General features: G+C 36.9%; 1 long non-coding RNA gene across 1 annotated transcript; it reads left to right on the forward strand.

Annotated features, from left to right (window-relative positions):
- Nucleotides 1-390: 390 nt before the first annotated feature.
- On the forward strand, nucleotides 391-7,417 carry LOC132641603 (uncharacterized). Its single transcript, XR_009582905.1, has 2 exons — nucleotides 391-720; nucleotides 6,741-7,417. It is a non-coding gene; the product is annotated as an uncharacterized LOC132641603 (long non-coding RNA).
- The last annotated feature ends 5,237 nt before the right edge of the window (nucleotides 7,418-12,654 follow it).

Here is a 12,654-nt window from a genome sequence, read left to right on the forward strand (position 1 = left end):
GGACTACAATAGGTATATGGTGATTATTGTTGTTGTATACTTGTACTAACACAAATTATATTTTTTAATTAAAATATCTACTTTTATATCTTGAGTTTGTGTCCGGGCTTAGCACGAGCCTCACATAGCTAGTTTAGAGCCTGTTTGGATGGGCTTATGCCTATAAGCTGTTTGCAGCTTATAAGCTAAAAAAATAAGTTAGGAAAAAAATAAGTTGGGGTAGTATAACTTATTTTTTTTTTGGCTGCTTTAGATAAGCTAAGTCAAATGAGTCCAATTATTTTTTGAGCTTATTTTAAACACACAAAATGACTTTAACCTGACCAGTTAAACACTCAAAAAAGCTAAAAAGAACTTATAAGCAACTTATAAGCCAATCCAAACGGGCTCTTAGATGGAGAACAGAAAAAGGGAGGATTGCACGAAAAGACCTAAAAAAAAAAATTCCACAACCTCTAATCCTAAATCTGGGCAAGAACCAATTTTTTTCCCTTTCTTCATTCTTCAAGACTCTGAGATATTTCACAAATAAACAAACATATATTCTGTCTATCACCACAAAACACCTAAAACATATCTTTATAACACCATAAATCTAACCTTAAAAAACCTTTAGCTTCCCTTCGTTGGTCGAGCTCGAGGTCACTGTCCTAGTCCCCGCCCGTTCCGGTTTGAAAAGTTTCAGATACATATCTGTTGAAAAGGAAAGCTTCACTAGAGGTCTGTTTCTTTGTTTTCATTTTTCTGCTCATTTTTGACGAAATACAATGTTGATGTATAAGTTTCGAATAAAGATTTTTGAGGTTTAAAGTTGAAAGCCTTCTTAGATCCAATCTTTATTCCTATTCTTCTATCTTACTTAGAATGATTAGTTTGTCAAACTTTCTTATATGAGGTTTATACCGTGGAATGTGGCTCATTGTTGAAAGATTCATTTATTTTGAATGATGTCGGCTTTCGTAAGTTCGCAGGTTTCGAAATGTTTTTTTTTCTTTTTTTCTTTCTTCAAAAAAAAAAAAAAATGCAGTAAGCTTAGCATGAATCTTTGTTTAACTTATTTAGCTTTAAATGTACGCATGAGTTTTTTTTTCAGTTGTGTTGTTAGCATGATTAAAATATGGGGTTTGCACGTTTGTTTAAGATCCTAACAAGTTGCTAAAAATTAGCTTTTCTTTGTTTTCAATGCTAACAGAAATAGCATAGCTTGGTCAAAAGTTAAATTTCAAAAAAAAAAAAAAGGCTCTAAGAAAAAAGAAGAAGAAGTCTTTCCATGCTTCAGCTACGTTTTTGGGCGTTGTTTATTAGTGCTAAGATCCTACATTATTTTGTGTAGTAAACATTTCGTTTGTTATTTATTGTTCTAAGCTGTGCAATTAAGTGGAGTAAGAATGAGGTTTTTATCTTTAATGGCTACGTAAGTGATTATTTGTTTTGGCATGAGTTGTATAAAGTAGGTGTCATTTGTTTGAGTGCGTTATTCTATATTGAATATCAAAATAACGGGAATTTGTTGAGTTGAAGGGTTGTTTGATTGTCCAATGGAAATAAATAATATACTTTACGGATTGGATCAATGTTTAAGGCCCGATTAATTAATTAATTAATTGTGAGGGAGCGAGATGAGTTGCGAATTTATTCGAAATCCGTTGTCAAAAGAGTGAAAATTTAATCAATAATAATTTTAAGTCTCAGATTTTAGAGACAAATAATTGCCTTTAATGCTAGACAAGCTTTAGGCACGTTTAAAGACGTTTGTTTCGATTAAGAATGCGGTTACACATCTTATACGTTTCACCACAAATATTCAAAACTCCTCCACACCACCCCAAACATTCTGTTATAAGTATAGTTTGCTTATACGTTTCACCCCAAATATTCAAAACTCATCCACACCACCCCGAGCATTCTGTTATAAGTGTAGTTTGCTTATTCGTTTCACGGTTCAGTTTATAAGTGTAGTTTGTTTTCTTTTTAGCAATCAGAACCAACCATGCCCTTCCCTCTAAAACAAATTAGACATATCACTTTGACTGCTTCAGGTCTTTTGTTTATGGGGTCGGGTGGTTTAATAGTATGTGTGCCTTCCACCATGCTGATGCTAAAAATAGGTTGTGTCATTATATGTGTTCTCTTCCTGTAGCAGTAGGAGGACTTGTGATTTTCATGGGTAGTCTTGCCTTAGGTAGAGTTCTTGAACGTGATAGCCCCGTTATTAGAGCACCATTAGCAAAAATGTGTAATATGCTAGGTCCGTTTTTAGGGTTATTACTTGCCTTTTTTTTTTTCAAAGTGTACACCAAGGTTTTGGAGAGCGAGAAGCGGAAAAAAGCGACGAGGCCTCGCTTCACCGAAGCGAGAAGCGTGAAGCGAAGCGCGCACTTTTTTCATGTGAAGCGCAGTTTAATACAACAAAAACAAAAAATATTAAATAGGCATAGATAAATAACTTAAATTAAGAAGTAAATAATAGATACTAGAACTAGATATTCAATAATCCTCATAAGTCATAACATATTAAGCAAATGCAAAACCAAATTGAAGAGACAAAAAAACAGAGTAGAAAAAAATTGAAGAACAGAGACAAAAACAGGGCAGAACAGTGAAAGAAACTACAAAATAGAGATAAAAAATTGCAGTCCAGTTGAAGAACTGAAAAATAATAGAAAAGAAGAAGAGAAAAAAGAGCAACCCAATGAAGAATTGAAAAAATAAAAAAATAAAAAAGAAACTGGTAGTCGTAGCAGCATAGCAGCAGGTAAAAGAGAGAAAATAAGAAGAGAAGAGAAGAGAAGAGAAAAGCAAGAGAAGAGAAGGAAGAGAAGAAGAGAAGAGAAAACTAACCTTGAGACTTGAAAGAGGCGTGAAGAGTTGAGGAGCAGCAGCCGTAAAAGTCCCAATAAAAGCGGGAAGGGTGTTTTAAGTTAAAACACTTAAACAAATTTGTTTAAAAAACCCTAGGGGCTGAAGCGCACGCTTCTGCGCTTTTCTCGCTTTCCTCGCTTCACGCTTCTGGGGCTAAAGCGCGCGCTTATTTACCAGTGCCTCGCTTCAGAGCAGAAAAGCGCAAGGGCTGCGCTGCGACTCGCTTCTCGCTTTAAGCGCAGAAGCGCTCGCTTTTCACAACCCTGGTGTACACCAATTCATAACCTGTAAATCCTTTCAATATCGTCTTGTATTTCCGGGTTTTTTCTTGGTACCTTACTAATCCAGCCAGCCACCACTGATTTTGGCATTCACAGCTCTTTGTGTGGTCTTTTATTTGGACTTTGCTTTAGAGATTTTAAGCAAAAATGGCAGTTTAAGTTTGCAGTTACATTTGTTGTCGTCTTAATCATGTTGAAGCATGTATTTGAGATGCTGGCATTGCTATTTCCAACTATGTTCAAGCAGGCGCCGGCGTGAACGGCTGGGGTGGTCAACCAGTGGTAAGGACGGAGGCACGGACAGGGGGAACGCCTGGACGGATGCAACCAGTGGCTACGGGGACGGTGGCTAAGGGGACACAAACAATGGATAGGGAGATACAAGATGGGGAGATTCAACCGGCAGAAAGGACGGTGGATGGGGATACTCAGCAGACGGTGGCTGCGACGACGGGAGGTAATACTGTGCAGATTCATATGGGCACCGGGAATCTGGTGGTTAAGGCTAAGGCGCCGGCTGGTGGTAGAACCGCCCTATTAAGAAGATTCTCAGTATGTTCAAATTCAAGACCAGTAGAAAGGAGGGTGGAGGGGGAGCCTCAGTAGGTGGTGGCCGCGAGGACGGGAGGTAATACTATGTAGATTCATATGGACACCGGGATTCCGGTGGTTAGCGCTGATGCGCCGGCACCGTCCTTTGTGTCGGTTAAATCTCCCCCTCTTGTATCACCCTTTCTGCCGGTTGAATCTCCCCATCTTGTATCTCTCCATCCACTGTTTGTGTCCCCCTAGCCACCGTCCCTGTAGCCACTGTTGAAGCATGTTTTTGAGATGTTGGTATTGCTATTTCCGACTATGTTCAAGCAGGCGCCGGTGGGAACGGCTGGGGGGTGGTCAACCAGTGGTAACGACGGAGGCACGGACAGAGGGAACGCCTGGGCGAACGCAACCAGTGGCTATAGGGACGGTGGCTAGGGGGACACAAACAGTGGATGGGGAGATACAAGATGGGGAGATTCAACCGGCAGAGAGGGTGATACAAGAGGGGGAGATTTAACCGACACAAAGGACGGTGCCGGCGCATCAGCGTTAACCACCAGATTCCCGGTGTCCATATGAATCTACATAGTATTACCTCCCGTCCTCGCGGCCACCACCTGCTGAGGCTCCCCCTCCACCCTCCTTTCTACTGGTCTTGAATTTGAACATACTGAGAATCTTCTTAATAGGGAGGTTTCTACCACCAGCCGGCGCCTTAGCCTTAACCACCAGATTCCCGGTGTCCATATGAATCTGCACAGTATTACCTCCCGTCGTCGCAGCCACCGTCTGCTGAGTATCCCCATCCACCGTCCTTTCTGCCGGATGAATCTCCCCATCTTGTATCTCCCTATCTACTGTTTGTGTCCCCTTAGCCACCGTCCCCGTAGCCACTAGTTGCATCCGCCCAGGCGTTCCCCCTGTCCGTGCCTCCGTCCTTACCACTGGTTGACCACCCCAGCGGTTCCCGCCGGCGCCTGCTTGAACATAGTCGGAAATAGCAATGCCCGCATCTCAAATACATGCTTCAATATGATTAAGACGACAACAAATGTAACTGCAAACTTAAACTGCCATTTTTGCTTAAAATCTCTAAGACAAAGTCCAAATAAAAGGCCACACAAAGAGTTGTGAATGCCAAAATCAGTGGTCGCTGGCTGGATTAGTATGGTACCAAGAAAAAACCCGAGAATACAAGACGATATTGAAAGGATTTGCAGGTCATGAATTGGTGTACACTTTGAAAAAAAAAGGCAAGTAATAACTCCGAAAATGGACCTAGCATATTACACATTTTTGCTAATGGCGCTCTAATAACGGGGCTATCACATCTAAGAACTCTACCTAAGTTAAGGCTACCCATGAGAATCACAAGTCCTACTGCTACAGGAAGAGAACACATATAATACCACAACCTATTTTTAGCATGAGCATGGTGGAAGGCATACCATACCATTAAACCACCGGACCCTATAAACAAAAGACCTGAAGCAGGCAAAGTGATATGTCTAATTTGTTTTAGAGGGAAGGGCATGGTTGGTTCTGATTGTTGGAAAGAAAGCAAACTACACTTATGAACTGAATCACGAAACGAATAAGCAAACTACACTTATAACAGAATGCTCGGGGTGGTGTGGAGGAGTTTTGAATATTTGGGGTGAAATGTATAAGCAAACTACACTTATAACATTTATTGTCGTCTTAATCATGTTGAAGCATGTTTTTGAGATGCTGGTATTGCTATTTTCGACTATGTTCAAGCAGGCGCCGGCGGGATCGGCGGGTGGTGGTCAACCATTGGTAAGGATGGAGGCACGGACAGGGGGAACGCCTGGGCGGACGCAACTAGTGGCTACGGGGACGTTGGTTAGGGGGACACAAACAGTGGATGGGGAGATATAATATGGGGAGATTCAACCGGTAGAAAGAACGGTGGATGGGGAGACTCAGCAGATGGTGGCTGCGGCGATCGGAGGTAATACTGTGCAGATTCATGTGGACGCCGTGAATCTGGTGGTTAGGGCTGAGGCGCCGGCTGGTGGTAGAAACCGGCCTATTAAGAAGATTCTCAGTATGTTCAAATTTAAAACCAGCAGAAAGGAGGGTGGAAGGGGAGCCTCAGCAGGTGGTGGCCACGGAGACGGGAGGTAAATACTATGCAGATTCATTTGGACACCGAGAATCTGGTGGTTAGGGCTGAGGCGCCGGCAGGTGGTAGAAACCGGCCTATTAAGAAGATTCTCAGTATGTTCAAATTCAAGCTAGGATGATAATGTTTCGCTTTACTTTCTTGAGTATGTTTTTTGGGATTTTGTTGAACCTTAAGTATGTTTTTTGGGATTTTGTTGAAACTTAAGTTAGTTGTTACTGCTACTATTACTGATTATGACCATGCATTGGTTTTGGTTAGGGATTATTGTTAATTTTATGGTTATCGTAGTATGTTTTGGATTTTGATGAACCTTAATGTAGTTGTTTTGGAATCTGTTTTTTTTGCTATTATTGCTGCTGTGAGATTATGGGTATTGGTTTTGGTTTAGGGATTATTGTTAATTTACGGATATATGAGGAAGTGTTGGATTTTTATGAACTTTAATGTAGGTGTTCTTGTCCTCAGTCGTGCTGTCCTTGACAAAAACTACAGAGATTAACATTATCCTGCAACATCTAAAATCTTGATATTCAATGGTTCTACTGAGAAATTGGATTATGTTTGTCAGTTTCCAAGCTTTTTGTTTCGTTTTTTGATTCTCTTAACTCCCCTAAATTACCATGTAGGGGAATTAGTTTGAGATTAGAACACCCTTATTTGCCTTTTGAAGGAATGGTTATTTATCAGTGGGATGAGACCTGAATAGAGTTGAACAATGTATACGATACATAGAGGATTCTAACTTATTAGGATCGACGTATCATTTATCGTCTATTGGTTATTGTGAATTACTCTTTATCTGTCTTACTTCTACACTTGCCATATGCATGTTTGTATTGCTACCTTTTCATGCTATGACTTGTCTAATTCTTTTCCTATTATGTTTTATTGCTTTATGATGATAGAAATGAAGCTTTGACAAAGAAGTAGTGCATACTCTACTATTTATACACACACAGCAGAATATGCTAAGCACGTAGGGTAACTCTCAGTTATCAAGGAATTGGAAATAGAAGATCTCAGGTAAAGCTTAATTCTAGGGAACTCTTTTGCTTCTCTTTGCTAAGTTTGATATCTATACTTCTTGTTAAACATATACACAGACAAGTATAGGATGTAAACCTATTGCATAAATGCTCCACCTCTCGCTAGCTTGATTTTAAGAACCTTCGTAGGCTAGGTGGCCAATCTCCACATCATCTTCGGTTCAGGAGAATAGTCAACTCTTTGCCATGACTCCCTTTCCTGAACGCTTTCTGAGTTGTTTGGATATTGGTAGGTCCTGATTTCCAACCATGCTTAGGCAGTTTGTTCTGTTCTATTGTAGCAGTTCTAAGGAATATTTTGAACCTGATTGAAGGGTTAGTAGCTTGGTATTTGTTCTCCTAGCATATTGCTAGGTGAAGTTTCAGATGTTAGATCTCTATCTTTCCTGTATTAATTGTTGAAACATATTAATTGTGTTTGCTGTCCATCTTTATGGTGGCGATGCTAAGAAATTGGAAACTGAAATTTGTGCAGTTGCACAAACTTCTTTCCCAGTGTCTTCTTGATGATTTGAATTTGTAGCTGGAGTTTTCTTCGACACTCTTTATAAAATGCACCATATTTCCACTGCCAAAAGCACTGTGGCGTAATCACATTCATGTCCCTATGGATTAAGCCAAGAGCTACTTATGCAAGTCCATTGATGTTATTCAAACCTTCCCATACTTTCTTAAGACTTCTGTGTATTGGCTTATGTTCCCGAAAGTTCAACTGTAATCGTGGCACTTACCTATTCAATAGCAGCTTTATGGATGAAATATAATCAACTGTAGATAGCTTTGGTAGCCTTGCAAAATGAAGTCCAATCTAGCGTGAGTATGGATTGAGGGAAACCGACGTCCCAAAAATTTTGCCTAAAATGAGGTAAATTCTGTACACACCAAGAGATAATTGGCACAACAATTTGTAGCCTTTGTTTTTTCTCCGTGATAGTTTTAACATTTTCTTCGGGCTAAATCCTGAAAGGCCATTTCGTTGAAATTAATAGTTCGACAGGATAAACTAATAATGAACCTCCCCTTTAAATTTATTTCCGACCAATTGACCGGGATACTTTTTCATAGGTTAAGAAATGTCTGGCATCACATCATTTCATGGAGGTCAATAGATACTTTTTGGATCTAACAAGAACCTTCAGTGGGTGATTTATAGAAACTAAGGGGAGAAGAAGTAAAATAATGACGTCTTGAAAACAAGAATGCAATGGCTGAGAATTAAATTTTACTTAAACTTTTCATGTAATTGAAATGAGTTATTAATCTTTATCTTTAAACTCCCTCCGTTACAATTTATGCGAATCTATTTTCTTATTAGTCCATGTTAAAAAGAATGACCTCTTTCTATATTTGGAAACAAATTATTTTTATGCAATAATTTAGAGCCACACAAAACATATGCGAGTAATCTAGCACCACAAGTTTAAAAATCTTTTTTTTTTTTAAACTCCGTGTCCAGTCAAATGAGTTCACATAAATTGAAATAAAAAGAATATAATTTAACTAGAAAACTTACCCGCGCTTTGCGCTGTTGCATGAGGCATAATTGAAACTTTAAATACTTTCTATCAATTAGTTGAGATAAAGAATTTGTGTATATGCATGCAAAATTAGGTGAATTGTAATTTTTCATTGTTTAGACTTTCTCTTTAATTATTGAAAGAAACTCATAAAAGCAAAAGAAAAATCGATCCAAGTACCAAAACACATAAGCAAAGAGTCCGAAAGAGGAGAAAGATAGAACCAATCACATACAGCATGTTAACATAAATGGGAAGGCTGTTTCTTCTAATTCCACTTTATTTACTACAAAATACTACAAGACAGTTTTTTCCGTTCACATAATTAATGTGTCTAACCCAACACTTTCGGATTCATTATCGTTCCTTTTGTTTCCAGGATTCAAGATTTTCTTGAGTTAAAAATGTGTGAATACGTTTTAAAGAGTTCATCGTATCATTCAGCACATACTTATGAAACATAAAAAACGGGCATATAAACATTTCGGTTTCAACTAAAGCTGTTAACCGGTTCCAACCGGAACCGGACCGGTAACCGGTTAAGGAACCGGCCGGTTTCGGTTAAAAAACCGGAACCGCTTAACCGGTTTTAAACTCCAAACCGGAATCGGTCCGGTTTGGAGTAGTTAAAATATTTTTTGTTTTTTTTTGTTTTTGTATTATATATATATATATATATATATATATATATATATATATATATATATATATATATATATATATATATATGTATATATATTATAGTATTTATTAGTATATTGTAGGTATATTTACATATGTTATACAACTTTATAATTAAAGTTTAAATATTTATTGACTAACAGCCTAACAGCAAGTCAGCAATACAGAATAGTGTTTTTCGTATACATATATATATATATATAACTTACATATACTTATATATTTGTATAACTTAATATATATACTATATATACTTATATATATGTACTATATATACTATATATACTATATATACTTATATATATGTACTATATACTATATATACTTACTTATATACTATATATACTATTTTTTCTATATATACTATATATACTTATATATGTTTAAGTATACTATAAAACTTAATATACTTATAAGTATATTCTTAGTATATTTTAGGTATATTCCTAACTTAATAAAAGTAAAAATATGAACACAAGTAAATAGAAGAAAGCTCAATGAGCCATATATTTTATTCATTCTTGGAAAACATTTATTTGCAAGTTGTATTTTTTTTAACTTGCAAATAATACATGAGTTGTACAAAAATAGTAGAATAATAAAATCACCAATTTTGAACCATTTCGTTAATTTCCCCCACATCATATTCGGTCATGGAAATATCTTCAAAGTCTTCCATTTGGTCCGGTCCACTAGCTATCAAATCTTCAATTTCTTCCTCTTCGCCTTCCTCTGCTTCTGAGTTTTGGTTGCGTCGCACCGATCTAATCCAATCTCGAATGCACACTAGTACTTGCAAGCTAAAGCCGGATAATGAATGTCTATGGTCTCCAATTTGCTGTCTTCCTTGGCTAAATGCGCTCTCCGAAGCCACGGTTGATACTTGAACCGTAAGGATATCTCGAGCCATTTTTGAAAGTACCGGATAGCTTGCCTTGTACTTCTTCCACCATGCTAAGACGTCCACCTCATCCAGTTGGCTGATATCCACATTTGGCTGCATCAAATAAAAGTTAAATTCATCAAAGTTTGCAGTAGAAGAAGAAGTTGGCTGTGAATGTAAAACTTTTAAACCCGACAAGCCCTTTTTGCTACTCTGAGAAGTAGTAGGGCGTGGAGCAACGGGTGTAGCACGTTCTTCCAAATTAGAATAATGAGTAAAAACTCTTCTAAACTCATCATCAATAGCGAGATCGGCTTCAGCTAAAGATGGTTGAACTCCCTCTTCAATTTCTAAAAATGTATAAATTTGACTAACCAAATTTTTAGTATAAGACACTTTTAAACAAGGATTTAAAAGGGAACCCAATATAAATAAAGTTGGGATGGGAAAAAAATACTTCTTAAATTTGATTATCATTTCAAAAATAGCCACTTGATAATCGGGTTTATATTTATACTCTTGTAAAACTTTAGCTATTTCCGCTAAGTAGGCTAAAATTCCGGTTACCGTGGGATAGAATTGTCTAGAAAAAGCAAGAGTTACATTATAAAAAATTTCTAAGAGTTCAATACATTCTTTAACATCTTCCCAATGCCTAAAAGTTAACCAATCCTCACTATCAATATTATATTTGTTGTGAACTTGTTGTATGGGAATCCTATACTCATATGCTTGTTGTAGCATAATGTAAGTGTAGTTTCACCTAGTTTCAATTTCTACTTGAATTTTCCTAGGTCTAAGGTTATTTTTCACACAAGCATTCTTAAAATCTCTAATTCTTCCCCTATTAGCATTACAAAAAAGAAACGCAACATCATTTCTAACTTTTTGAACAGAATCATCAAAATGCTCAAGACCATCTTTAACAATTAAATTTAAAATGTGACAATTACATCTTACATGAAAAATATTTGTTAGAGGAGGGTTTATTTCTCTTTTTAAAAGACCAATTGTCTTTGTATTATTAGAAGCATTATCTAAAGCAATACAAAGTGTTTTTCTATAAATGTTAAAAAATCTCATTATAGTAGACATTGAATCGGCTAAAAATTTCCATCGTGACGATCTTTTCCTTCGTCGTATAAAAAAGCTATAATTCGTTTTTGCATAACCCAGTTGTCATCAACCCAATGACATGTAATAGCAAAAAAATCTAAATGGTTAATACGAAGACTCAAATCAGCGGTAAGACAAACATTACAATTTAAAGAATTAAATATATGGCGCAAATAAAATCTATATTTTTTAAACAAATCTATAACATCGGCTCTACAAGTACTTCTAGGAATACCCTCAAATAACGGGTTATAACAACGTTGAATGTAAGTAACAAACCCCAAACCCGAGGGAAAGGAAAATGGTAAACAATCATAAGCTACCATTTTAGCTATTTCTACGCGTTCTTTTTTCTTGTCATACTTAAAATTTCTACCGGTTCTTGGGTCTATCGTCATTTGAATCCCCCCCACATTTGAACCTGTTTGCTCTCCCCAAATATCTATATGTTTGGTTCTCATATGAGCATTTAGTGTACCCGTTCCACCATCCTTACCAGTTCCTTGCTTAAAACTAAATACTTGTTAACATATATTACATGTAGCTGATTGGTTTTCCCTATTCTTAGTCATAAATTTCCAAACTTTAGCTGTTGGCTTACGAGTTCTAGGCGGGTTGTCTTGTGTATGTGATTGTGCAGGACATGTATCTCCTATGAGATTTTCGGGGGGTTGTGTTTCATCATCATCATCTAAGTCTTCATTAAAAGTGTCGGTAAAATGTTGTTGCATTGCCTCATGACCTAAAAGTGGATTATTTCCACCAACATCAATACCTAAATTAGGTGTTTCTTCCACAAATATTTCCTCATTAAGCGCACCCCTAACAGTACGACTACTACTACCGGCACCACGTCTTAATCTCTTTGACATTATTAAATAGAATTAATTTAAATCACAATCAAATAAATCACAAGAAAATAAATTACAACAAATTAAATTGCGTAAATTAAATTGCGAAAAATAAATTGCTAGAATTAAATTGCGAAAATTAAAGATAGAGTTGGAACGAAGGTACCAAATTGCCGGATTAATTTCCAACAAAGTGAAGACGGCTAGAATTGCAAATCCACCAAAGCTACTTAGGATTGTTGCAAAATCACCAACTCCACCAACAATATTATAATTGCAAAATTAATAATTGAAAGTTGAAACTATAATAAGACTTTGTGGCTAATTATTGCAAAGTAACTATAATTGAGAGATTGAGATTTGAGAGAAAGATGAAGAAGAGTGAATTGATGTGAATTAAAATGAAAATGAAGAAGGGTTTATATAGGGGTGGGGGATGGGTTAAAGTGTTAAAAAAAAAATTTGGAGGCCAAAAATTAAGAAAAGGACCGTTTGGCAACGGCCATTTTTGCAAATGGACCGTTGCCAACGGTCCATTAACTACGGCCCAACGGCTCTTTTTATTTTTATTTTTTTTTATTTTTCAGCGGTTAAACCGGTTTAACCGATCCGGTTCCAATTTCCAAAATATTGAAATCGGACCGGTAAATTAATATACGGTTAACCGGTTATAACGAACCGGTTGCCACCTTTAGTTTCAACAAGTGAAGTTAAAAATCTTCATT

This window comes from Lycium barbarum, chromosome 5, assembly GCF_019175385.1.
Source record: "Lycium barbarum isolate Lr01 chromosome 5, ASM1917538v2, whole genome shotgun sequence".
Classification (NCBI taxonomy): domain Eukaryota; kingdom Viridiplantae; phylum Streptophyta; class Magnoliopsida; order Solanales; family Solanaceae; genus Lycium; species Lycium barbarum.